General features: G+C 45.1%; 1 protein-coding gene across 8 annotated transcripts in view; it reads left to right on the top strand.

Moving 5' to 3' along the window:
* The window catches only part of tmc6b (transmembrane channel-like 6b), a 95,889-nt gene that overhangs the window by 346 nt on the left and 68,886 nt on the right, over nt 1–26,657 (top strand). For 5 of the 8 annotated variants that reach the window (XR_009656674.1, XM_060941013.1, XM_060941012.1 and 2 more), the window contains exon 1: nt 13,575–13,677. The exons of 2 other annotated variants lie outside the window; for them this stretch is intronic. The gene's annotated coding sequence lies outside the window, so the exon portion shown is untranslated. Of the gene's footprint in view, nt 1–13,574; nt 13,678–26,657 lie in introns of those variants that run through there. One more of the 8 variants, XM_060941010.1, reaches the window with a different exon arrangement.

Raw genomic sequence — 26,657 nt, 5'->3', positions numbered from 1 at the left:
GAATGTAGTCTAGTCTAGTGGAGAGCATCATTAAGTGTGTATTACAGCGGCATCAAACTCATTTTACGTCATGGGGCACATTATACTGTACTTAATCCAATGACAAGTAGGTCGGACCAAAAAAAAAAAAAACTCAGTTTAGTCCACTATTAGAAATAATGCAACCAAATTGGATCTTTCAACCAAACTGTATGCTTCACCTGGAAATTCATAGTGTAACCTTTAAAAACAATTTAAGTTCTATAACTGGACCTTCAGACCACTGATATACTTTTAAAGTTTACTCGAAAAGCTATTTAACGGTACACTAAATACACTTTCAGACGTAATATATACATTTGAAAGGTACAAAAAAGTTCCCATGATGGTACTACTACAGTGACATAGATACATTTTGGTACCTTTATTTATTTGGTACCTTTAGTTCAGGTCTGTGTGACCCATTTTCATTTTTTTAACCATATATGCTGCTCATATATTGCTTGTAGTTGGGGTGAAGTAAACATCTGTTAAGTATTTAATGTAAAATTGTTTGATTGTGTTGAATTTAAAACACTAAAATGCAGCGGGTCCACCAGACCCACGAACGCTGGCTGAGTAACAAAAATATGAACACCACAGAAGGGTTAAACCTCAGCAACTTCTATCAAATATCAGCATTTATCTGAAAGATACAAATAAAAGATGTTAAAGTTGGGATTGCATAAGTATTCACTCCCCCACCCCCCACCTTTATATGAAACCTCTAAAAGAGTTATTTTGGAAATAGATATAGTTACAGCTTAATTTTTTTTTATTGATAATGAGGAATTACACTATATGGCCAAATGTTTGTGGACACCTGACCATCACACCCATATGTGCATTTTGAACATCCCATTGTAGATTTAGTCCTCTCTTTACTGCTATAACAATCTCCACTCTTTTGGGAAGGCTTTCTGCTAGTTTTTGAAGTGTGACTGTAGAAATTTGCACATTACTGAGTTCAGGCACTGATGTCAGGTGATGAAACCTGGAGTGCAGTTGGTGTTCCACACTATCCCAAAGGTGCTCAGTGGGGTTGAAGTCTGGGCTCTGTGCAGGCCACTCCAGTTTTTCCAATCCAACTTCGGCAAACCATGTCTTCATGGAGCTCACTTTATGTACTGGGGCATGTTTGGCCCCCTTAGTTCCAGCAAAGGGAACTTTTAATGCTCCAGCATCCAAAGACATCCTAGATATCCTTGTGGCAAGGCTCATATATGGGTCTGATGGTCAGGTTTCCACAAACTTTTGGCCATATAGTGTATCATTAGCACATTTGGTCAATAGCTGAGTTTATGGCTCGGAGTTTATTGCTCTGTTTTTCTCCCTAGTAGAATAGTAGACTGTCAATATTCAATTAAATTATCTCATCTCATCTCATTATCTCTAGCCGCTTTATCCTTCTACAGGGTCGCAGGCAAGCTGGAGCCTATCCCAGCTGACTACGGGCGAAAGGCGGGGTACACCCTGGACAAGTCGCCAGGTCATCACAGGGCTGACACATAGACACAGACAACCATTCACACTCACATTCACACCTACGGTCAATTTAGAGTCACCAGTTAACCTAACCTGCATGTCTTTGGACTGTGGGGGAAACCGGAGCACCCGGAGGAAACCCACGCGGACACGGGGAGAACATGCAAACTCCACACAGAAAGGCCCTCGCCGGCCCCGGGGCTCGAACCCAGGACCTTCTTGCTGTGAGGCGACAGCGCTAACCACTACACCACCGTGCCGCCCAATTAAATTATAAATAATATTATTTATTATTTTAATTATTTCATTCATTTGGTGGGCAGATTAGAACCTTTATTGAGCTGGTTCTAGCCAATGAGTTGTATATTTGACATCTCTTCTGGTTTGGGTAAAAACTCAGATATGAATTGACTGAGTGAATTAATACACAGTATGTGGACTAAAAAATATTTTCCATCAACAGAGCTCTAAATCTGTTCCAAATAAATATTCTGCCGAAACATATCAGCTTATTCATCATGTATTGAAATTGGTAAGCTATCATCTACCTTAATTATGTGGCTTCTGCGGCAAGACAAATCAGCAGTTTGTTCTTGTGATAGACAGAGGAAGGAGAGGCTAGCGTCACACACAGACATGTCTGACAAGTACACACACAAACCTAGTTAAATAATGCTAAATCAACATCTAACCGAAACCTGAACCTTAGTAATTAAAAGGAAATCTTTTGGCTTGTGTTTCAAGTAACGGTAACAGAAACCTACACACTGTGGGTGGACATATTCTTCCCTGTTTATTTTTGTCAGACACAGATGGAAACCACAAAATGCAACAAAGCAGGGGAAAGACAGACCTGAATGACACTTCACCACTGACATTTAAGATGCTGCTCAGTTTCACAGCGTCTTGAGAAGACATATGTGATCTGAGCTGTCAGTTTAAATAGTTTAGATTTGTGACTGTAATTGTGTGTGTGTGTGTGTGTGTGTGTGTGTGTGTGTGTGTGTGTGTGTGTGTCTAACTTTAGATTTCCACACATACAAAAACAGTTAAAATCAAATAATGGATTTGCTGTTAAGGCAGCATGCAATCGACTCACTGTTTCAGAAAGTACGGTAGGATAGGCTTCCTCTTTGTTGCAGTTACCCCCCTCAACAGCCTCAGGTTTGTATCCCATTAGTAAGTGTTAAGTGGCTCATTATATCGAGTCAGTTTTATCACAATAATGTATACACACTCTCAGAAAAAATGCCACTAAATTGTACTTCATCCTGTCCCTCGGGCAGTAGCCTCAAGCGTACAACTTTTGTCCCTTAAGTGTGTATTTTCTACCTGGAAATTTGTGTATGTAGTGCATCTTTAAAGCTTTACAAGGAAAGGTAAAGTTTAGTGTCCTTTTTTAAAAGCGTGAAGAGCATGGAAACTTTTAGAAGAAGTCGTCTTTATTTTCGTCACATGTGCACTCAAGTGAAATTCCTCCTCTGCATTTAACCCATCTGAAGCGGTGAACACACACGTACCCAGAACAGTGGGCAGCTATGCTACAGTGCCCAGGGAGCAGTTGGGGGTTCGGTGCCTTGCTCAAGGGATCTTCAGCCATGATACAGACGGAGGGGAAAGTGCTGTTCATTCACTCCTCCCCCCCTCATATTTTTCCTGCCGGTCCCAGGAATCGAACCAGTGACCCTTTAAAGCCAAGGCTGCTTCTCCTCTAACCTTCAGGCTGCCCCCATGGCCTGAAGGTTAGAGAACAAATAAATATTAGTTTGTTCTATTAACAAACTATTATTTGCATACTATATAATTACAAAATGATGGAAAAATATACCTGGGTGGACAAGGTGGACATGCAAACATGGCCAAAATATTTATTAAAAGAAAGGGAAATTGTTCAAATAAAACCATTTCTGTTTATACAAATGTGATTTATATAATGAAGTACTTTGTTTTGTGAGTTGTAAGAAAAGCTACACTCAAAGTCCACTTTAATAGGAACACCTGTACATTCATGCAGTTATCAACCTGACAGACTTCGACAGACTCCGACAGACTTTGACAGACCCTGACAGACTTCGACAGACCCCGACAGACTTTGACAGACCCTGACAGACTTCGACAGACCCCGACAGACTTTGACAGACCCTGACAGACCTCAACAGACCTTGACAGACCCTGACAGACCATGACAGACCCTGACAGACTTCGACAGACCCTGACAGACTTTGACAGACCCCGACAGACTGCGACAGACCCTGACAGACTTCGACAGACCCTGACAGACTTTGACAGACCCTGACAGACTTTGACAGACCCTGACAGACTTCGACAGACCCTGACAGACTTCGACAGACCCTGACAGACTTTGACAGACCCTGACAGACTTCGACAGACCCTGACAGACTTCGACAGACCCTGACAGACTTTGACAGACCCTGACAGACTTCGACAGACCCCGACAGACTTTGACAGACCCTGACAGACTTCGACAGACCCTGACAGACTTTGACAGACCCTGACAGACTTCGACAGACCCTGACAGACCATGACAGACCCTGACAGACTTCGACAGACCCTGACAGACTTTGACAGACCCCGACAGACTGCGACAGACCCTGACAGACTTCGACAGACCCTGACAGACTTTGACAGACCCTGACAGACTTTGACAGACCCTGACAGACTTCGACAGACCCTGACAGACTTCGACAGACCCTGACAGACTTCGACAGACCCTGACAGACTTCGACAGACCCTGACAGACTTCGACAGACCCTGACAGACTTCGACAGACCCTGACAGACTTCGACAGACCCTGACAGACTTCGACAGACCCTGACAGACTTCGACAGACCCTGACAGACTTCGACAGACCCTGACAGACTTCGACAGACCCTGACAGACTTCGACAGACCCTGACAGACTTCGACAGACCCCGACAGACTTTGACAGACCCTGACAGACTTCGACAGACCCTGACAGACTTCGACAGACCCTGACAGACTTTGACAGACCCTGACAGACTTCGACAGACCCTGACAGACTTCGACAGACCCTGACAGACTTCGACAGACCCTGACAGACTTCGACAGACCCTGACAGACTTCGACAGACCCCGACAGACTTTGACAGACCCTGACAGACTTCGACAGACCCTGACAGACTTTGACAGACCCTGACAGACTTCGACAGACCCCGACAGACTTCGACAGACCCTGACAGACTTCGACAGACCCCGACAGACTTTGACAGACCCCGACAGACTTCGACAGACCCCGACAGACTTTGACAGACCCTGACAGACTTCGACAGACCCCGACAGACTTTGACAGACCCCGACAGACTTCGACAGACCCCGACAGACTTTGACAGACCCTGACAGACCTCAACAGACCTTGACAGACCCTGACAGACCACGACAGACCCTGACAGACTTTGACAGACCCTGACAGACTTCGACAGACCCCGACAGACTTTGACAGACCCTGACAGACTTCGACAGACCCCGACAGACCCTGACAGACCTCGACAGACCCTGACAGACTTCGACAGACCCTGACAGACTTTGACAGACCCTGACAGACTTCGACAGACCCCGACAGACTTTGACAGACCCTGACAGACTTCGACAGACCCCGACAGACCCTGACAGACCTCGACAGACCTTGACAGACCCTGACAGACCACAACAGACCCTGACAGACTTCGACAGACCCTGACAGACTTCGACAGACCCTGACAGACTTCGACAGATCCTGACAGACTTTGACAGACCCTGACAGACCTCAACAGACCCTGACAGACCTCAACAGACCACGACAGACCCTGACAGACTTCGACAGACCTCGACAGATACCTGGGTAGACAAGGTGGACATGCAAACATGAACAAAATATTTATTAAAAGAAAGGGAAATTGTTCAAATAAAACCATTTCTATTTATACAAATGTGATGTATATAATGAAGTACTTTGTTTTGTGAGTTGTAAGAAAAGCTACACTCACTGTCCACTTTAATAGGAACACCTGTACATTTATGCAGTTATCAACCTGGCAGACTTCGACAGACTCTGACAGACCTCGACAGACCCTGACAGACTTCGAGAGACCTCGACAGATACCTAGGTAGACAAAAAAGTGGACATGCAAACATGGCCAAAATATTTATTAAAAGAAAGGGAAATTGTTCAAATAAAACCATTTCTATTTATACAAATGTGATGTACAGTGGGGCAAAAAAGTATTTAGTCAGCCACCAATTGTGCAAGTTCTCCCACTTAAAAAGATGAGAGAAGCCTGTAATTTTCATCATAGGTACACTTCAACTATGAGAGACAGAATGGGGGGAAAGAATCCAGGAAATCACATTGTAGGATTTTTAATGAATTAATTGGTAAATTCCTTGGTAAAATAAGTATTTGGTCACCTACAAACAAGCAAGATTTCTGGCTCTCACAGACCTGTAATGGGCGGCACGGTGGTGTAGTGGTTAACGCTGTCGCCTCACAGCAAGAAGGTCCTGGGTTCGAGCCCCGGGGCCGGCAAGGGCCTTTCTGTGTGGAGTTTGCATGTTGTCCGCGTGGGTTTCCTCCGGGTGCTCCGGTTTCCCCCACAGTCCAAAGACATGCAGGTTAGGTTAACTGGTGACTCTAAATTGACCGTAGGTGTGAATGTGAGTGTGAATGGTTGTCTGTGTCTATGTGTCAGCCCTGTGATGACCTGGCGACTTGTCCAGGGTGTACCCCGCCTTTCGCCCGTAGTCAGCTGGGATAGGCTCCAGCTTGCCTGCGACCCTGTAGAACAGGATAAAGCGGCTAGAGATAATGAGATGAGATGAGACAGACCTGTAACTTCTTCTTTAAGAGGCTCCTCTGTCCTCCACTCGTTACCTGTATTAATGGCACCTGTTTGAACTCGTCATCAGTATAAAAGACACCTGTCCACAACCTCAAACAGTCACACTCCAAACTCCACTATGGCCAAGACCAAAGAGCTGTCAAAGGACACCAGAAACAAAATTGTAGACCTGCACCAAGATGGGAAGACTGAATCTGCAATAGGTAAGCAGCTTAGTGTGAAGAAATCAACTGTGGGAGCAATTATTAGAAAATGGAAGACATACAAGACCACTGATAATCTCCCTCGATTTGGGGCTCCACGCAAGATCTCACCCCATGAGGTCAAAATGATCACAAGAACGGTGAGCAAAAATCCCAGAACCACATGGGGGGACCTAGTGAATGACCTGCAGAGAGCTGGGACCAAAGTAACAAAGGCTACCATCAGTAACACACTACGCCGCCAGGGACTCAAATTCTGCAGTGCCAGACGTGTCCCCCTGCTTAAGCCAGTACATGTCCAGGCCCATCTGAAGTTTGCTAGAGAGCATTTGGATGATCCAGAAGAGGATTGGGAGAATGTCATATGGTCAGATGAAACCAAATTAGAACTTTTTGGTAAAAACTCAACTTGTCGTGTTTGGAGGAGAAAGAATGCTGAGTTGCATCCAAAGAACACCATACCTACTGTGAAGCATGGGGGTGGAAACATCATGCTTTGGGGCTGTTTTTCTGCAAAGGGACCAGGACGACTGATCCATGTAAAGGAAAGAATGAATGGGGCCATGTATTGTGAGATTTTGAGTGAAAACCTCCTTCCATCAGCAAGGGCATTGAAGATGAAACATGGCTGGGTCTTTCAGCATGACAATGATCCCAAACACACCGCCCGGGCAACGAAGGAGTGGCTTCGTAAGAAGCATTTCAAGGTCCTGGAGTGGCCTAGCCAGTCTCCAGATCTCAACCCCATAGAAAATCTTTGGAGGGAGTTGAAAGTCCATGTTGCCCAGCGACAGCCCCAAAACATCACTGCTCTAGAGGAGATCTGCATGGAGGAATGGGCCAAAATATCAGCAACATTTGTGTGTATCCATCCATCCATCCATCCATCCATCCATCCATCCATCATCTGTAGCCACTTATCCTGTTCTACAGGGTCACAGGCAAGCTGGAGCCTATCCCAGCTGACTATGGGTGAGAGGCGGGGTACACCCTGGACAAGTCGCCAGGATATCGCAGGCCTGACACAGAGACAAACAACCATTCACATTCACACCTACGGTCAATTTAGAGCCACCAGTTAGCCTAACCTGCATGTCTTTGGACTGTGGGGGAAACCGGAGCACCCGGAGGAAACCCACGCAGACACGAGGAGAACATGCAAACTCCACACAGAAAGGCGCTCAAACCCAGAACCTTCTTGCTATGAGCCGACAGTGCTCTTCTTTGTCCATCGGAACGATGAAGACCATCGAGTCAAACCTTTGTTTGGGGGATGGGGTTAATTGTGGGTGCACAGGTGGCTAATGAGGCCGATCTGAGCTCTGAAGAGGCGAGGGCAGTGTGGGCACGGGATGGCAGCGGCAGACGCTGGAGTGGCGTTGGCTTTTCTTGCTTGTCTGTGCTGCTGTGCTGTTGCTTGCCTCTGAACTTCATGTGCTTTTGCCCCCCGCTTAACCGCCGCCCGCCAGCTGTCCCTATCCTGTACCGTCTGCTCCCAACTGTTTGGGTCAATGCTGAATGCCTTGAGGGAAGCTTTCAGCGTATCCTTGAAGCACTTTTTCTGGCCTCCTTGGGAGTGCTTGCCGTGTGACAGTTCCCCACAGAGTAGCTTCTTGGGGATGCAGTGATCGGCCATGCGCACGACTTGTCTTGCCCATCGTAGCTGCGACTGCATCAGGATGGTGTGGATGCTGGGTAGATCGGCCTGGGCGAGCACCTCGGTGTCCGGGATCTTCTCCTGCCAGCTGATGCCAAGGATTTTCTGAAGGCAGGTGTTGTGGAAGTGATTGAGCTTCCTTTCATGGCGTCAGTACACTGTCCAGGTCTCGCATCCATAGAGAAGAGCAGTGAGGACTACGGCATGGTAGACTTTGATCTTCGTTTCCTCTGAGATACCCCTCTGGGTCCACACGTTTTTATTTAGTCTACCAAATGCGGCACTTGCTTTGGCGAGTCTGGCGTTCATCTCGTCATCCATGACAACGGATCTGGAGAGGGTGCTGCCGAGGTACATGAACTTGTCAACCATGTTTAGTCTTTGCCCGTTGATGGTGATGTTGGGTTCGATGTAGGGTCTCCCTGGTGCTGGCTGGTGCATGACTTCTGTCTTCTTTGTACTAATGGTTAAGCCGAAGTTGTTGCAGGCCTTAGCGAACTTGTCGACACTACATTGCATGTCAGCTTCTGTGGTAGTGTTAAGGACGCAGTCATTGGCAAACAGAAGTTCGTTGATGGACTCTGACTTCACCTTGGTTTTTGCTTGGAGCCTCCTGAGGTTGAAGATTGAGCCATCGGTACAATATCTGATATTGATCCCAGCATCCGAACCAGCGAATGCGTCCGATAGCATCGCTGAAAACATCATACTGAAGAGTGTGGGAGCCAGGACACATCCCTGTTTTACACCATTGGTGACAGGGAACGGTTCAGATGTTTCTCCGCAGTCCTGGACTCTGGCCAGCATGCCATCATGCAGTTGTCAAATGATGCAGATGAACTTGTCGGGGCAGCCGTATTTCGCCATGATTCTCCAGAGGCCGTCTCTGCTTACAGTATCAAAGGCCTTGGTCAGATTGACGTAGGTTGAGTACAAGGCGACATTCTGCTCCTGGCACTTCTCCTGGAGTTGCCTCGCAGCAGAAACCATGTCGATGGTCCCGCGATTCTTCCGGAAGCCACACTGACTTTCTGACAGAAGTCCCTGTTCAAGGTGGAAGTTGAGCCGGTTCAGAAGGACTCTGGCCAGGATCTTGCCTGCGATGGCCAGTAGGGAGATTCCACGATGGTTGTCACAGGCTTGGCGGTTTCCCTTTTTCTTGAATATGTGGATGATCAAGGCGTCTTTGAAATCTTGCGGTACTACGTCTTTTGCCCATATTATCTGGACGAGATTGAGAAGCTTGTCTGTCAGTGCTGAGCCACCCTCCTTGTAAAGTTTGGCTGGGATGGAGTCAGATCCAGGTGCTTTGCCACTAGACAGCTGACGGATGGCCTTCTGAATCTCCTCCAGAGTAGGGACAGCATCAAGTGTCTCATTCACTGTGATCTGCGGTAGTCTTGCAATGGCTTCATCGTTGATGGTGGACGGTCTGTTTAGGATGCTGTCAAAGTGTTCGGCCCACCGCTCGAGGATTTTGTCCTTCTCTGTGATGAGCGTGGTCCCATCTGCACTGAGCAGGGGGAATGATCCTGAGCTGCTGGGACCGTAGACTTCTTTCAGGTTGTTGTAGAAGTTTCTCATGTCATTCATGTCAGCATAGCCTTGGATCTCATCAGCTTTTGCATTCAGCCAGGAGTCTTGCATCACGCGCAGTTTGAGTTGTATATTACTACGTATGCTCCGCAAGGCATCTTTCTTTGCTGTTGACTTGGGGTCGTGGAGACGCTCTTTGTAGGTGGCGCATTTCTTCTCGAGAAGGTCCTTGATCTCGGTGTGATTCTCATCAAACCAGTCCTTGTGCTTCCTGGTGGGTGGCCCTAGGCACTCCATGGCTGTGTTGTGCACAATGTCACGGAGAGTGGTCCGTGCCACTTCAACGTCCTCCTCATCAAGTATGGTGGCATCTAACCGCTTCTCCAAAGTGTCAGCAAATGACTGCTTGGCAAAGCCGTCTTTCAGCTTGTTGATGTTAACACGCTTCGGTGCCTTGGTGCCCTGGGGTCTTCTCTTGGCTTGCACTCGGATGCTGATTTTGGAGACAATGAGGCAGTGGTCCGTCCAGCACTCCGCACCACACATAGCCTTTATGATCCTCACATCTTGTCTGTCCCTCCTTCTGACGATGATGTAATCAATCAGATGCCAATGCTTCGAGCGGGGGTGCATCCATGATGTCTTGTTGCGAGTGGGTAGGCAGAAGGTGGTGTTTGTGATCAGGAGGCCATGTTCAGCACAGGTCTGGAGGAGCAGGAGGCCATTGCTGTTGCACTTTCCTGTTCCATGCTTGCCAATCACACCTTCCCAGGAGATGCTGTCACATCCAACTTTTGCATTGAAGTCACTAAGAATGATGAGCTTGTCTGCAGCAGGAACAGCGGAGATGATGGCACTAAGGTTCACATAGAACCTGTACTTGATCTCGTCCGGGTTGGTCATGGTGGGGGCATAGGAACTCACGATGGTGGCGAACTTCTTGCTGTAGGATAGGGGAAGTCGCACGGTCATTAGACGGTCATTCACCCCTTTCGGAGGATGAGCCAGTTTGCCGACGATTGATGTCTTTATGGCAAATCCAACTCCAGCTTCGCGTCTCTCTTCGGGGTGCCCGTCTGCTCCAGAAAAAGGAGTAACCTGAACTCCTTTCTGTCAGTTCTCCCTCACCTGCCAGCCTGGTCTCACTAAGGGCGGCAATGTCGATGTTGTATCTGGCGAGTTCATGGGCAATGACCGCTGTGCGTCTTTGTGGTCTGTTTGAGTCGACCTGGTCTAGAAGCATGCGGACGTTCCACGCGGCGATGTTCAGAGGAACTATCTTGATTTTCTTCTTGTTGTTTCGACCACATTGAATGGGGTCCCCGCCGACCGCGGTAAGCCAGCCAAGGAGGCATGGAGCAGGCAATATTTGGGGCACCTTTTCTAGCCCCTTCCTCGTGCCGGGGAGGTGAGCAGTGCTGTCCTAAAAAGGGCTGCTCAGTCACTCAGACGGCTGCCGGACTCCACTTCTGCTCCAGTCAGTGAAGAACGACCACTAGGCCTGAGTCGCCTGTGTGCAGGTCCACAACTACGACTGCCAGAGTACCCACACCTGTCGCTTCGCCGCTCGCCCATCACCACAGGGCTTGTTAATGAGGGATGACTGATGACTTGCGCGAGACTTTGTTTAAAGTGAAGGAGGGTTGCGCAGTGCCAACCTCACTCTCTTGTCCCAAGGAGCCTGGTCCAGCACCAAGACAGGGTCAGGACAGTTGGGGACCCATCGGGATGCAGGAGCTGCCGAAAGGTGACGGGTACGTCAGTCAACCACCTACGGGGCTCCACTCCTGATTTTCTGTTGGGGTTTACTCCGCTAGCCTTTGACCAACCAAGGCTGACCTGCAAGGCAGCAGGAGACTCGTGGAGGGCGGGGTCGTCCGTTTCTCGTACAGATGCAATGCATCTGCCCACTGCCCACAGTGCTAATCACTACACCACTGTGCTGCCCCTGTGTGTGTGTGTAATAATGTGTATAATAATGTGTCTAATAATATTGGCTGGCTTTTGCTAATCACTACACCACCATGCCGCCCCTGTGTGTGTGTGTGTGTGTGTGTGTGTGTGTGTGTGTGTGTGTGTGTGTGTGTGTGTAATAATGTGTATAATAATAATATTGGCAGGCTTTTTTCGTGGTATATCAGATATATTCCATTCAGCTAGCATGATACTAAAAGAGCTGAAGACAAATATACCACTCAACACCACCCAATATTATTTAAATATCGAGTATAAGTATTCGCTAAGTAATTTGTCAGACCACCTGCCCCATGATCCATCCATCCATCCATCCATTATCTGTAGCCATTTATCCTGTTCTACAGGGTCGCAGGCAAGCTAGAGCCTATCCTAGCTGACTATGGGTGACAGTACCTGGACAAGTCGCCAGGTTATCACAGGGCTGACACAGAGACAAACAACCATTCACACTCACATTCACACCTACGGTCAATTTAGAGCCACCAATTAGCCTAACCTGCATGTCTTTGGACTGTGAGGGAAACCGGAGCACCCGGAGGAAACCCACGTGGACATGGGGAGAACATACAAACTCCACACAGAAAGGTGCTCGAACCCGGACCTTCTTGCTGTGAGGCGACCGTGCTAACCACTACATGCAGACATGGGGAGAGCATGCAAACTCCACACAGAAAAGCGCTCGAACCCAGGACCTTCTTGCTGTGAGGCGACAGTGCTAAACACTACACGCAGACATGGGGAGAGGATACCCCTTTTCTACCAAATCAGTTCCAGGGCTGGTTCGGGGCCAGTGCTAGTGCTGGTTCACAACTTGTTCAACTTGCGAGCCAGCTAAGAACCAGTTTGCTTTTCCATAGCTCGCGGTGCTAAGGGAAGCCACGTCATTACGTCGCTGTATACATCAGTTACATTGCTGTATACGTCAGTCACGTCGCTGCGTTTGCATAAACCTTGGCACGAACATCGAAGCAGCAGCAGCAACAACAACAACAATAATAATAGATGACTTCGCGTTTGTACAGCTGCTGCTTCTCGTCGCTTAAAAATGGCGACCTTTCGCGGTCTTGCGATTGTTGTTGGTCTTAACAACTCCGCCCCCCAGCTGACGTAAGCGGTTCTTTCCTCTGGCCCAGCAAAGAGTTGGTGCTAGCCTGGAACCGGTTTTTCTGGCCCAGAGCCAGTTCTTTGTTCAGTGGAAACAGAAAACCCAGTTCCAAACGAAGCACTGGCCCCGAACCAGCCCTGGAACTGCTTTGGTGGAAAAGGGGCAAGAAAGGCCCTCGCCGGCCCCTGGGCTCGAACCCAGGACCTTCTTTCTGTGAGGCGACAGTGCTAACCACTACGCTGCCCACCTGCCCTATGAGTTATAATAATAATCATCCTCCTCTATTGTGTTAAAAATGGTCAAAATGGCCGTTTTGTAGTTTAATCTTGCAGTGGAAAAGACATTTTACACTTGGTCAGGCTGTAGCGTGGAAGGTATTATTTATAATATTAATTACAGGCTACAGTTTTATACTGTGCCCAGTTTATAAACTAATTCATTATTAAAATAAAGACTGTCATAATTAATCAGTTACAGTCAATCAAACATCACTGCACACAAGTTCCACGATGAATAGGACTGTACCAAATTTTGTAAAACTTGAGGAGAGTCCTATTATATAAACTCGGTATGATTAGTATAACCATAACGCTGTCTAAATAAACGTCTTCAGTTATGACTTTAAAGAGCTTTACGACATAAAGAGACATAATTTGTCGCTTTCTATTTGCCCTGTGAGTTTATTTAACACTTGCCACCGGCAACGTTTCCCCTGAAAACGAAAGTTGGCTGTTCCACTAAGTACACAGAAATATACAGGCACAGAAATGCATACAATTGCTGGCTGGTGTTTGGAGGTCGGGGGTAGGCAGGGTTCCAGCAGTACTGGCAGGGCAGCTCGGGTGAGTAGTATTAAATCTACTATGGCAACTAATAAGTTTTGATAGTTTTTATGTCATAAAATGTTTTAATTGTCAGCGAAATTAAAACTCGAAGTTTATACAGCGTGTTGACTGAAATGTGTTTCCTTTGGTATGACATGCACTGCAGGTTATGAGGAAGTGAACAACAGCTGTGTTTTTAATAAATGCAAAATGTCAAAACTACAGTGGTGGGTTAAATTGAACTCCCTTTTAACGTGTGTATGGGAGTGAAAGGACTCGGTTCCCCAACCTCCTGTCTCTTATTGTGTTTGGGTCTTCCGCTGGGCAAGCACAATAAAAAGCCTAGTTCGGGTTTCTATGGTTTCATCCAGTTGCTTCAAGAAGAGTGCGAGCCGCATTGAAGCTGCGGGTGATTATTAAATAACTCGCCAAGTTCAGTAACATGATCATCTGCTCTACTTTATTATACTATACATATCTGTTTAGTTTGCTAAATGTCTGCAGTTTAAATCGCAGCTATATCAATAGTTTAACTGTTGTGTTTTTATTTTTTTTTTTACATTATTTTCCCATTTAACCAGACCTACACTGACTGCACAGATTATTGAAGTAAGCTTATGGAATGCCAAACGGGTCACATCTCATTTAAATAACGAGTGTTTAAAGTGCATATTCTGAACCAATTTCGTGGTTTTTTTTATATGAAAGTATGTCCCTTTACATATCTGTTAGGGCTGTAACGATATGCGTATCGAAATCGAAATCGCGATACGCAGAGCCACGATCCGTATCGCGATACAAGAAGGCAGAATCGCGGTACACCCTTTCAACCTTCTCCTCAGCCCAAAAACAGAGGCGCTTCCAAACTTCAATTTATGAATACTTTACTTTTTATTTAAATTACATTTTAAACTTACTTAAATTACTTTTTTTTTAATATCTATTAGTAAGTCGTTTTGGGCGGCACGGTGGTGTAGTGGTTAGCGCTGTCGCCTCACAGCAAGAAGGTCCTGGGTTCGAGCCCCGTGGCCGGCGAGGGCCTTTCTGTGTGGAGTTTGCATGTTCTCCCCGTGTCCGCGTGGGTTTCCTCCGGGTGCTCCGGTTTCCCCCACAGTCCAAAGACATGCAGGTTAGGTTAACTGGTGACTCTAAATTGACCGTAGGTGTGAGTGTGAATGGTTGTCTGTGTCTATGTGTCAGCCCTGTGATGACCTGGCGACTTGTCCAGGGTGTACCCCGCCTTTCGCCCGTAGTCAGCTGGGATAGGCTCCAGCTTGCCTGCGACCCTGTAGAAGGATAAAGCGGCTAGAGATAATGAGATGAGATTAGTAAGTCGTTTTTTCGCCGACCTGCGACAATCTTCTGCGAGTCACGCAACGTCCACACTCGCCACTGGCAGAGCATTCATTTCTTTTAAGCGGTCGCCATTCTGGTTGCGACGTGGGGAGCGAATCTGTAAACAAGCAGCTCATTGGCTGGCTAGGTGTGCCACAAGCCAATCACAATCACTTGACCGGAAAGGCATGCAGTGTTGCCAGATTGGGCAGGTTTAGGTGTTTTTGGCTGGTTTTGAACATATTTTGGGGTGGAAAACGTTAGCAATATCTGGCAACACTGAAGGCATGTCTGCTTGGGCGGAAGCCTTCTGCGGCAGTTACATTTTGACACGCGAGCAATGTTTCACCATAAAAATTCCGTAATTTCCATCTGTTTTCCGCGATCACAGAAAATCATTGGCCCTATGAGAGTGAGACAGTGAGAGAGCCACCCCCCCAAAAAAAAAAAAAATATCTTAACAGATTTACACGATTTGGAAAAATGACTTTTTCAGAACCGAAAAAAACAGAGCTTCCGGCTCAACAGTATTATTTTGAGAAATAAAACAATCTTTGGATATACATTTGTTCATTTTTGCATACATATTACTCATTCTCTGCAGTGGTCTGAATTATTTGTTATTAAATAGTTAATGTAAGTAAGTAAATGTTAATAAGTCAAATTTACTACTTTAAAAAAACATATTTAAAAAAAATCGTGGGCGTATTGAATCGTGGGTCAAAAATCGCGATACGAATCGAATCGTGAGTTGGGTGTATCGTTACAGCCCTAATATCTGTGAAGAAACTCAGTCGTCCAGGTACATAGTAATCTGTGGTTGGTTGAAGAGAGCAACTGGACTTGCTTAACGATTCTTGAAAACGTTTCGCCTCTCCTCCGAAAGGCATCCTCAGTTCTGTCTGACTACTAGGGAGTATCCAGTATTTATCCTCTCATGGATCATCATAGAATCTCTCTTCAACCAACCACAGATTACTATGTACCTGGACGACTGAGTTTCTTCACAGATATGTTTCTACACATTTTGGGATGAGTTCCCTTCACTGGTGCGGGAATATGAGAGGACTTCCAGAAAACTGGCGGACATCTTAGCCAGAGAGGATCGTTCATTTTTGTCAACCTGGAACGACCATCACTGAACAGAGGTGGGTGTCTATGACATCTTATCAGCCGCCCACAATGCAGCCATCAGCATTCTGATTCGGATTCTATGATGATCCATGAGAGGATAAATACTGGATACTCCCTATTAGACAGACAGAACTGAGGATGCCTTTCGGAGGAGAGGCGAAACATTTTCAAGAACTGTTAAGCAAGTCCAGTTGCTCTCTTCAACCAACCACAGATTATGTCCCTTTACACACTCATCCAGAAGGGTAATTTTGCACAAGGCCATCTGTCTACAGCAGAAAAAAAATAAAATAACAAAACGCGTCTGGAAAAATCCCAAGGGAGGCTGGAGCCAGAATCGTGATGTTATCTGCGGAAGCGCCAGCAGGCTGCGCGAGCTTTGCGCGGTTTCAGTGCACAGCCTGTGTAGACCAAGCGCTCCCATTTCTCTCTCACTGTCCGGTCTTTCAGAAAACGATGAGTACTAATCCCATCAAGATTGGTGTTCCTACACCCTCCTACGATACATCTGTTAACCATTTTAATAATTACGTGATAACGAAGAAATTTGCGGAAAACCACCAGGTCGTTTTCTCATAAACAAACCAGCGCTGACATAGGATTCAGAGGGAGGCGTCCCGCAGATGACGTCACAAAAATCAATGTTTGCCGGGAAATCCAAATGCCAAGTTTTTTCAGAGTCAGACCAATTCGCCTCAAATGGCTTGATTTCAACTGAATTTTTCTGGTATTGCGGAAGGTAAAAAAAATTGCAGAGAATGCAGAATGTTACAGATATTTGACCAAAGTTTAATATAAAATAGAATTACATTGATCTTGCTCCTGAATTTACCCCTGATATGCACTTTAAAGGTCATAGGCAAGGGTTAGGAGGTGAAACATAGAATATCAACTTTTATTTTCTAGAAGAGCGACCCAAAAAGCGAATTCAATTTTCCTGGTGTCTAATTTGCACCCTAAAATTGAATAAAACGGTTAAAGTATACTGGTTTGTGCAAGTTCCGAAGGTTTGTTTACATCTCACTTATGCGTACCGCCAGGGGACCGTCGTCATGACGTCATTTAAGCCAAACAGACTGGGAGCAGTTCTGTGTTTACTTGTGAACCGAGCACATGTGTACGGACTTTGGTCGTGAGAGGTTGTGTAAAATGTCTGATAGCAATTTTGAAGTCGGAACTCTCCAAATTGAATATCGAGAGGTGAAACCATATATGTATGAACCTATGGCTGTTGTGAAGCAATCGGTGAATGTGGCTCACTGGTTTGACCGTGTAGCCTCGGAATCAAACAGCGACTCGGCCGACTCTGATCGCGGTAACCCCGGACCTCAACAAGACTCACGCCCAAATGATAGTACCAGTCCTGGTAGTTATGATTTAATTCCTACTTTCGTTGTAATACTAAATAAGAGCCCTTTTGAAGAATAATTAAACCGCCCTCCCTAGTGGATATAGGTAACGATTACTTGACAGTGCGCCGGTAGGCCACATTAGCCTGCCATCCGCAGCATTATACTATTTATAGCCTACTCTAAGCGAGGAAATATCCCTTTGTCTCATTTCCACAATGATTGTACAGGATCCCTCAGGATTCTTGACTTGTCAATTGCAAGCAAAAGTAAAAATGTTTACCTCCAATCTTCTCCTTTTTGCTTGAGCGTTGCTGGTCTGTTTCTTCTTTGACTGCTTGATTTTGTTTCACGCGCACAATCCACTCTCTCCGCCTCGTCTCCTTTTTTGGAAAAAGCCAACCCTCTCGCTCCGCCTCTTCTCCTTTTTCGGAAAAAGCCAACCCTCTCGCTCCGCCTCTTCTCCGCTTTTGGAAAAAGCCAACCCACTTGCTCCGCCTCTTCTCCTTTTTTGGAAAAAGCCAACCCTCTCGCTCTGCCTTTCTCCTTTTTCGGAAAAAGCCAGTTCTCTTGCTCCGCCTCTTCTCCTCTTCCGGAACAAGCCAATCCACTCTCTCTGCCTCTTCTCCTCTCTCAGAAAAAGGTAAAAACATCTTCCTGAACTGGTCCCATTGTTACAGTTCACTGCACAACAATAAGGCATGGTTTTTCTTTGGAAATTCCTGAACACACGTCTGCACTCAAGCCGAACAGCAATGTAAGTGAATGGAAGTGGACTCAACTCAAGTGGTTTGTTTGTCTTAAATGACGTCACGTGCAGAGTGGTCACGAAAATAGCCGAACAGAAATTCGCCACGATCCGTGCTAACTTATTTTAATTATTACTTATTAACAATACTTCTTGGGACCAGAAGAAAATTACAGAGGGTTTTTTTAACATCTAAAGTTTCAAATGTGCATAAAATTAAAACCGGTGCCTATGAGCTTTAAAGGTCATAGGCAAGGGTCGGAGGTGGAACGTAGAATATCAACTTTATTTTCTAGAAGAGCGACGCAAAAAGCAAATTCAATCTTCCTGGTGTCTAATTTGCACCCTAAAATTGAATAAAATGGTTAAAGTATACTGGTTTGCGCAAGTTCCGAAGGTTTGTTTACATCTCACTTATGCGCATCCTCAGGGGACCGTCGTCGTGACGTCATTCAAGCCAAACAGACCGAGAGCAGTTCTGTGTTTTACTTGCAAACCAAGCACACGTGTACGGACTTTGATCGTGAGAGGTTGTGTAAAATGTCTGAAAGCGATAGCGATTTTGAAGTCGGAACTCTCCAAATTGAATATCGAGAGGTGAAACCATATATGTATGAACCTATGGCCGTTGTGAAGCAGTCGGTGAATGTGGCTCACTGGTTTGACCGTGCAGCCTCGGAATCGGACAGCGACTCGGCCGACTCTGATTGCGGTGACGCCGGACCTCAACAAGACTCACGCCCAAACAATTTATCCTGGTAGTTATGATTTAATTCCTACTTTCGTCGTAATACTAAATAAGAGCCCCTTTGAAGAATAATTAAACCACACGGGCACACACACAATCCCTGTAATATAACGTGGGTTCGTTTATATTGCTAATAGTAATACAAGCATTATACTATTTATAGCCTACTCTAAGCGAGGAAATATCCCTTTGTCTCATTTCCACAATGATTGTACAGGATCCCTCAGGATTCTTGACTTGTCAATTGCAAGCAAAGGTAAAAATGTTTACCTCCAATCTTCTCCTTTTTGCTTGAGCGTTGCTGGTCCGTTTCTTCTTTGACTGCTTGATTTTGTGCTCGATTTTTGTCGGAACAGCGTCAGGTTTGAGCCTTCTCTGTCCGACACTGACACCTAAACTCTCCAACAGATGGGGCTTCTTCAAAAAGTGATCGAGCACAGAGTGGCGTATTTACCCGGCTGCCAACCCTCTCACTTCACGTGCACAATCCACTCTCTCCGCCTCTTCTCTTCTCTCGGAAAAAGCCAACCCTCTCGCTTCATGTGCACAATCCACTCTCTCTGCCTCTTCTCTTCTCTCGGAAAAAGCCAACCCTCTCGCTTCATGCTCACAATTCACTCTCTCCGCCTCTTCTCTTCTCTCGGAAAAAGCCAACCCTCTCGCTTCATGCTCACAATCCACTCTCTCCGCCTCTTCTCCTCTCTTGGAAAAAGGTAAAAACTTCTTCCTGAACCAGTCCCGTTATTACAGTTCACTGCACAACAATAAGGCATGTTTTTTCTTTGGAAATTCCCGAACGCACGTCTGCACTCAAGCCGAACCGCAATGCAAATAAACGGAAGTGGACTCAACACCAGCGATTTGTTTGCCATGAATGACGTCACGCGCCGAGTGGTCACAAAAATCGCCGAGCAGAAATTCGCCGCGATCCGGGCTAACTTATTCTAACTTATTTTAATTATTACTTATTAACAATACTTCTTGGGACCAGAAGAAAATTACGGAGGGTTTTTTAACATATAAAGTTTCAAATGTGCATAAATTGAAAACCTTTGCCTATGACCTTTAAGTTGCTTAACTTTTATCTTTCCTTAATTTACACCAAACAGTTCTATATATGCCAGTATTCTGATGCTAAAATAAATCACTATTTGCTTTCGTATATCGTCGGAGTGGCACAGTGGGTAGCATTGCCATCTCACAGTTCCAGCGTGCGTGATTCTACACTGAACTTTGTGTGGACTTTTTGTTCATGTGCGTTTCCTCTGGGTTCTCCTGTTTCCTCCCATCTGCCAGAAACCTGTCGGTACATGGATTAGGGACTGGTGTCCTGTATAAACCCCAAAAATGAACTCCTTTATACTGACAGATAATATCCATACTAGACATGTTTGTGGGGCGGCACAGTGGTGTAGTGGTTAGCGCTGTCGCCTCACAGCAAGAAGGTCCGGGTTCGAGCCCCGTGGCCGGCGAGGGCCTTTCTGTGTGGAGTTTGCATGTTCTCCCCGTGTCCCCGTGGGTTTCCTCCGGGTGCTCCAGTTTCCCCCACAGTCCAAAGACATGCAGGTTAGGTTAACTGGTGACACTAAATTGACCGTAGGTGTGAATGGTTGTGTGTCTGTGTCAGCCCTGTGATGACCTGGCGACTTGTCCAGGGTGTACCCCGCCTTTCGCCCGTAGTCAGCTGGGATAGGCTCCAGCTTGCCTGCGACCCTGTAGAACAGGATAAAGCGGCTAGAGATAATGAGATGAGATGAGACATGTTTGTGTTCACTTGTTCATATTTGTACCCGTATACTGTGTACAGATTGTATTTTAAAAGAAAAACAATCGTGTCCAAAATCACTCGCTATATACAGGTAGTCGTCGACTTACGACCTATGTGACTTACGACCGATCGACTTTACGACCGTCTGATTATGACTGGCAAGTGTTTCCTAGCTGAGCATACGACAGTTTCCGCCCCAGCTCCAGGCACATGCGCAGTCTCTCTTGCTCTCCCTCGCGCACTCCGTCATACAGTTTCCGTCCCAGCGACTGGTTTATGAAATGAGCAAATGCTCCCGCCAGCCCGAGCGCTGCAACAACCGATGATGACGTAGACGACCCACAGCCAAGCACCAGTGATGCCAGCGGTCACTAAATTTTGTATTTTGCTATGTTTTCCATTTGTATTTTGGTATGTTTCAAACTAAAATGTTTTCTATTTTTCACACCTGTATTTTGTATTTTTTGTTTTGCACATATTAAACAAATTGTACTGTACGCAGTGTAGTATGCAGTGTTTGACTTAAACCAAATAATGAGCCAAGGTAATGAAATAAGAAAATGTTGATAAAGGCCGACTTACGACCAGATCGATTTACGACCGGTCAGTCGTAACCAAACGCAGTCGTAAGTCGATGACTACCTGTAGTGAGTTTGTCATTTTGTCATGCTGTCTGAATGTCTAGTGAGAATTATTACACCCTATATAGTGGACTCATAGTATCCCACAATGCATTCTGAAAAGTAGTGTACAACTGATGGCCACTAACCAGGCAATATATACCATCATGCATTGCGGTCACACTGAAAGAAAAGCTGTTTGATAAGGACTGTTAAGTATTTTAGATTGAGTGCAGCAGTAGTTTGTTTTTTCCTTATGACAACGGGCATGAGACAAATTTGTAAGTTGTGGTGTGAAAATGGCAATAATATTGTAGTGTGTTGGGGTGAATGAATAGAGGAAGAAACGCGTTATAAACGGACATTCGAGTACAATTTAAAATTGTAAGAGAATAGGAAAAAAACTAAAATAGAATAAGACAGATAAAATGCAAGAATAAAAGTTAGAGTGCGGAGCGAGGAATTAATCAAAAGCCTCAAATTTGATTTAATAAAAGGCAGCGGCAAGGAAGAAAGGATTCAGCCTTGATTTAAAAGAACTGAAGGATGCAGCAGACACAAAGTACTTTGTATTGACTAATGTGGGAAATACGCTCAGTATAATATGGATTTATCACCAAAATACATGCATGCGTTTATTATTTTGAAAACCCACCAGCCGACTGATCTGGCACATTTTAATTGTACGACAGCAATGACGTAAATAACGGCGTGGCACGGTAGTATCCGAAAGTGGTGTGGTTTTTTTTGTTTTTTTCTCCCTCGTTCTTGTTTTACCAATGAGCTCACTATATAGTCCTCTATATAGAATTCCCTTGAGAGTGAGTAGGAAGTAGTGAATGAGTGAGCGATTTCAGACACAGCTAACATCCCTGGGTGCCGACCGGACCTGGCGCCATGGGGGGGCGAAAGGGGGCGTCGCCCCCTTGTGGCAACAGCCCCGCCCCCTCAACGGAGACTCAGATCACTTAATTGTTTTCATATGAAAATATAATGTATTATAGACGTATTAATAATTTGCATTTTCAAATACGAAATATTAAGCAGTTGCGCATTGCACAAAAATAAATTTCACATAAATCACTACTAAAACTGGCATGGTAGAACAAATCTGATTGGTTGTTATGACACAAGTGCACTGTCTCTGCAATATCCTGTAATATGCAGTCAAGTTTACGGGAGTAATCTTTCCCCCACCGAATTAAACGAATTCAATCACAATATTGTGAATCCATTTTCTTTCTTTGTAGGCTAAGTTTATCTCCGTTTATGTTGGTGTATGTGTTCATATATGGTCCGCTTTGTGCGCAAATAGCCTAATAATATGTGTCGTTGACGTCACCCCCCATGCAGCGGGGGTGAAAATTCATCACTTCAGAGTGTTTAGTCCCCTACACGCCTAAACTGGGATCGCGGATTAAGTGGTTAGCGTTGACTCGGTGCGAGTCAGGAAGGCTATTACTGGTGCAGCTGCGGGGTCTGTTGATTTTTTTAAATTATGATTTTGGCCACCGAGCCAAGTACCTTAGACTTGCATTGACGTTTTGTTTTCATGCCGCGGAGCTATTTGTATGTATTTTAAATGTAAAGGACTTGCCTGTAGGTTTGTGTGTGTTGTTTTATTTTTGGCATCTTTCCGGTTGTAACGCGTGTCTGTGAGAAAATTGGAGGGGAGGGTTAACAGGTGGGCACGGGGGTTGATAAAGCGCAACTGCCCTGGTAATATGCCACATGATTTTCCTGTACTAAAGCAACCTTCGGGGCCGTGGTTTTGTGGTTGGCACAGTTAATTGTTTGAAACACGTTGTCAGACCGCCATCACTACTACACACTATATGAAAAATATTTGCCCCCTTGCGATTTCTAATTGCCCCCTTAGTAAACTGTTCCTGGCGCCGGGCCTGGTGCCGACATCTCGCTCTGTGACGTTCAAATATCACGCTCTGAGTACAAATCCTGACATCACTCACACGCTATAGCCCAGGAGTAATAGGGTTATACCCGGAACAAATTAGTAACAAGCTGAAAATTTCAGAATATGTTCAGAATACCTTTAGGAATAACATACTAAAAGTCCCCGGAAATCCCCCTTGTGCTCTCTGAGAAATTCAAGATGGCGTCCAAAATGGCCGCCAAATGGAGATCTGCCCATATCTCAGGCCCAAAACAAAATATTAATGCAATTAAAAGGTCAGAATATATGTTTTGTAGGGTAGGAGAGTAAATTCCAACGTGTGTATTAATTACATTGTGTATTAACATTATATAATAACAATGTACACATTATTATAACAGTATATTTGTGTATAGTGTGGCTCCATTGGTTACTCGTTCACTCCGTATCATCCTATTCTGTTCACAAAACAACAAACACAATTACTAGGGGTTGGAGCACTTATTTTCATTAATATTAATTAAAGTAAATTGGTGGTGTAAAATGAAAAATGGCATGTTAAAAGGTCATGCTGAGTTCAGTCATTTTTAAAAGGTCATGCTGAATTTAGTCATTTTTTGTCCGAACACACTGGCATTGCTAGTAGTAAAGACTGGCGCTAGAAACTCAAAGATTAATTTTTTTCCACCCTTAAACAAGCTTGAATAAATTCCCTACTTCATTGATGGTACAACAAAGGTCCAAGCATTACAACTGAGGCACTGAGAAGTGTTTAAGTCTACTCATTGTTTATAAGCAAGAGCTTTTATTGAGGCAGACCTTTTTGTCATGTAAGTCGCCGGAATGTTGAAGTGTACTGAAACAGCTTGCCATTGTAGTTTTAGAAGATAGAGTTCTCAAATTTAATTTCCCTTTAATATTTTATCAAAGCTTAAAGATGCACTAAATATTAAGGAAATTGATGTCTAATTGTTGTCTTACATTATGTTCATGTATGTAGGTAGCCTACTAAGCTAATCTGTCAGTCATGTCAACCATCAAATTCCATGTAATTTCCACATTAATGACCTTGTAATCTTGGTTAATTTTAATTTTAACAGTGTGACAATGGTGAATTTGCATTGCTTGTATGAGAGAACATATAATTTAACATTTTAATTGCATTTATATTATGTTTTATCCCTGAGATATTGAAAAATCTCCAATCGGTGGCCATTTTGGACGCCATCTTGAATTTCTCAGAGAGCACAAGGTGGATTCCCGGGGACTTTTAGTATGTTATTCCTAAGGGTATTCTGAACATATTCTGAAAAATTCAGCTTGTTACTAATTTGTTCCGGGTTGGACTCAATTTTGAGCTAATGCTCTTGGGCTACTAAATGACTTACCGAGGCTAGTGGATCTTCGCTTCTAAATTGCTGTAAACAACCCTAAACATGGCCGAGTGTCAAGCGTTTGTAAAAATAAGCCCGATTACTGATGATTTTATGCAACATGCTTTTGTTTGTTTTTTATTCCCTGAGAAATGTGAGCTTTTTAGACAGCAAGCATCACGTTGCTATGGCAAAGGGATTGTTTTTAGTAGTATCTGTCAGTGCTGCGTATGGGTTATTTAGCCAAGTGAGATCTAAGGTTCATGAAAGTGAAGTTTGTTGATTTGCATATTTTGTTTCCAGTAAAAATCACATGGCTACAGAAAGTTTCTGATTAGATTTTTTTTAATTAGAAGCTTTTATTTGTCATATTACAGCGCAGTGAAGTTCTTTCTCTACATTTAACCCATCTGAAGCAGTGAAAACATGCGTACATGCACACACAGAGAGAAAATTGACGCCTGGCGATGATGTGGGTTTTGTTTTGTTTTTTTAACTAGAAGCCTTTATTTGATGGCTCTGTGTAACAAAGGTAAACGGCGTTCTAGTGTGCCGGTAACGTCCCAGCCGGATACCCAGTTTCAGTGCAAATGGCTGTAGCCAGGTAAGCTTATTTTTAGCAATATCATAATTGTTTTAAAATGGATAAATTGTTAGTTTTTTAAATTTTCATTAATACGTGCAGAAGGCGGGCGGCACGGTGGTGTAGTGGTTAGCGCTGTCGCCTCACAGCAAGAAGGTCCTGGGTTCGAGCCCCGGGGCCGGCGAGGGCCTTTCTGTGTGGAGTTTGCATGTTCTCCCCGTGTCCGCATGGGTTTCCTCCGGGTGCTCCGGTTTCCCCCACAGTCCAAAGACATGCAGGTTAGGTTAACTGGTGACTCTAAATTGACCGTAGGTGTGAATGTGAGTGTGAATGGTTGTCTGTGTCTATGTGTCAGCCCTGTGATGACCTGGCGACTTGTCCAGGGTGTACCCCGCCTTTCGCCCGTAGTCAGCTGGGATAGGCTCCAGCTTGCCTGCGACCCTGTAGAAGGATAAAGCGGCTAGAGATGATGAGATGAGATGAGAGACGTGCAGAAGGCACATCGGGGCAGTTGTCGTGATCAACAAATGGCATTTATTTTTGGGTTTTGTTTGGCTTTTTAATGTGTTTCTACTTGCATCCATTGTTCCTGGTTTAGGCTTCGGAGCCACCGTGACCCTCATTCTCATCTCATCTCATTATCTCTAGCCGCTTTATCCTGTTCTACAGGGTCGCAGGCAAGCTGGAGCCTATCCCAGCTGACTACGGGCGAAAGGCGGGGTACACCCTGGACAATGACCCTGACTGGGATAAAGCAGAGAATTATTAATAATAATAATGATGATGATGATAATAGGAAACCAGAATATAAATTCATAATCCCACAAAGATATTTTGAATTTTCTTTTTACCCCAAGCCACCATATGTTCAAGATTTATAATATAACACGACAGTAACGGGGTGGCACGGTGGTGTAGTGGTTAGCGCTGTCGCCTCACAGCAAGAAGGTCTGGGTTCGAGCCCCGTGGCCGGCGAGGGCCTTTCTGTGCGGAGTTTGCACGCTGTCCGCGTGGGTTTCCTCCGGGTGCTCCGGTTTTCCCCACAGTCCAAAGACATGCAGGTTAGGTTAACTGGTGGCTCTAAATTGACCGTAGGTGTGAATGAGAGTGTGAATGGTTGTCTGTGTCTATGTGTCAGCCCTGTGATGACCTGGCGACTTGTCCAGGGTGTACCCCGCCTCTCGCCCGTAGTCAGCTGGGATAGGCTCCAGCTTGCCTGCGACCCTGTAGAACAGGATAAAGCGGCTAGAGATAATGAGATGAGATGAGACGACAGTAACGTTTGAACATTTTATTATGCATAAGCATTACTCCTGGGGAGGATGGACGGGACACCTCCCACTCAATATTCAAAACCGTGGTGTTTGTCCCATGCAGTATTTTCTAGGATTTTGTTCTTAAAAATGTGTAAATCTTTAAAAAAAATTATAAATTTGTTGGGAGAAT

This window comes from Neoarius graeffei, chromosome 15, assembly GCF_027579695.1.
Source record: "Neoarius graeffei isolate fNeoGra1 chromosome 15, fNeoGra1.pri, whole genome shotgun sequence".
NCBI lineage: Eukaryota > Metazoa > Chordata > Actinopteri > Siluriformes > Ariidae > Neoarius > Neoarius graeffei.
This window is presented reverse-complemented; position numbering and strand designations above follow the sequence as displayed.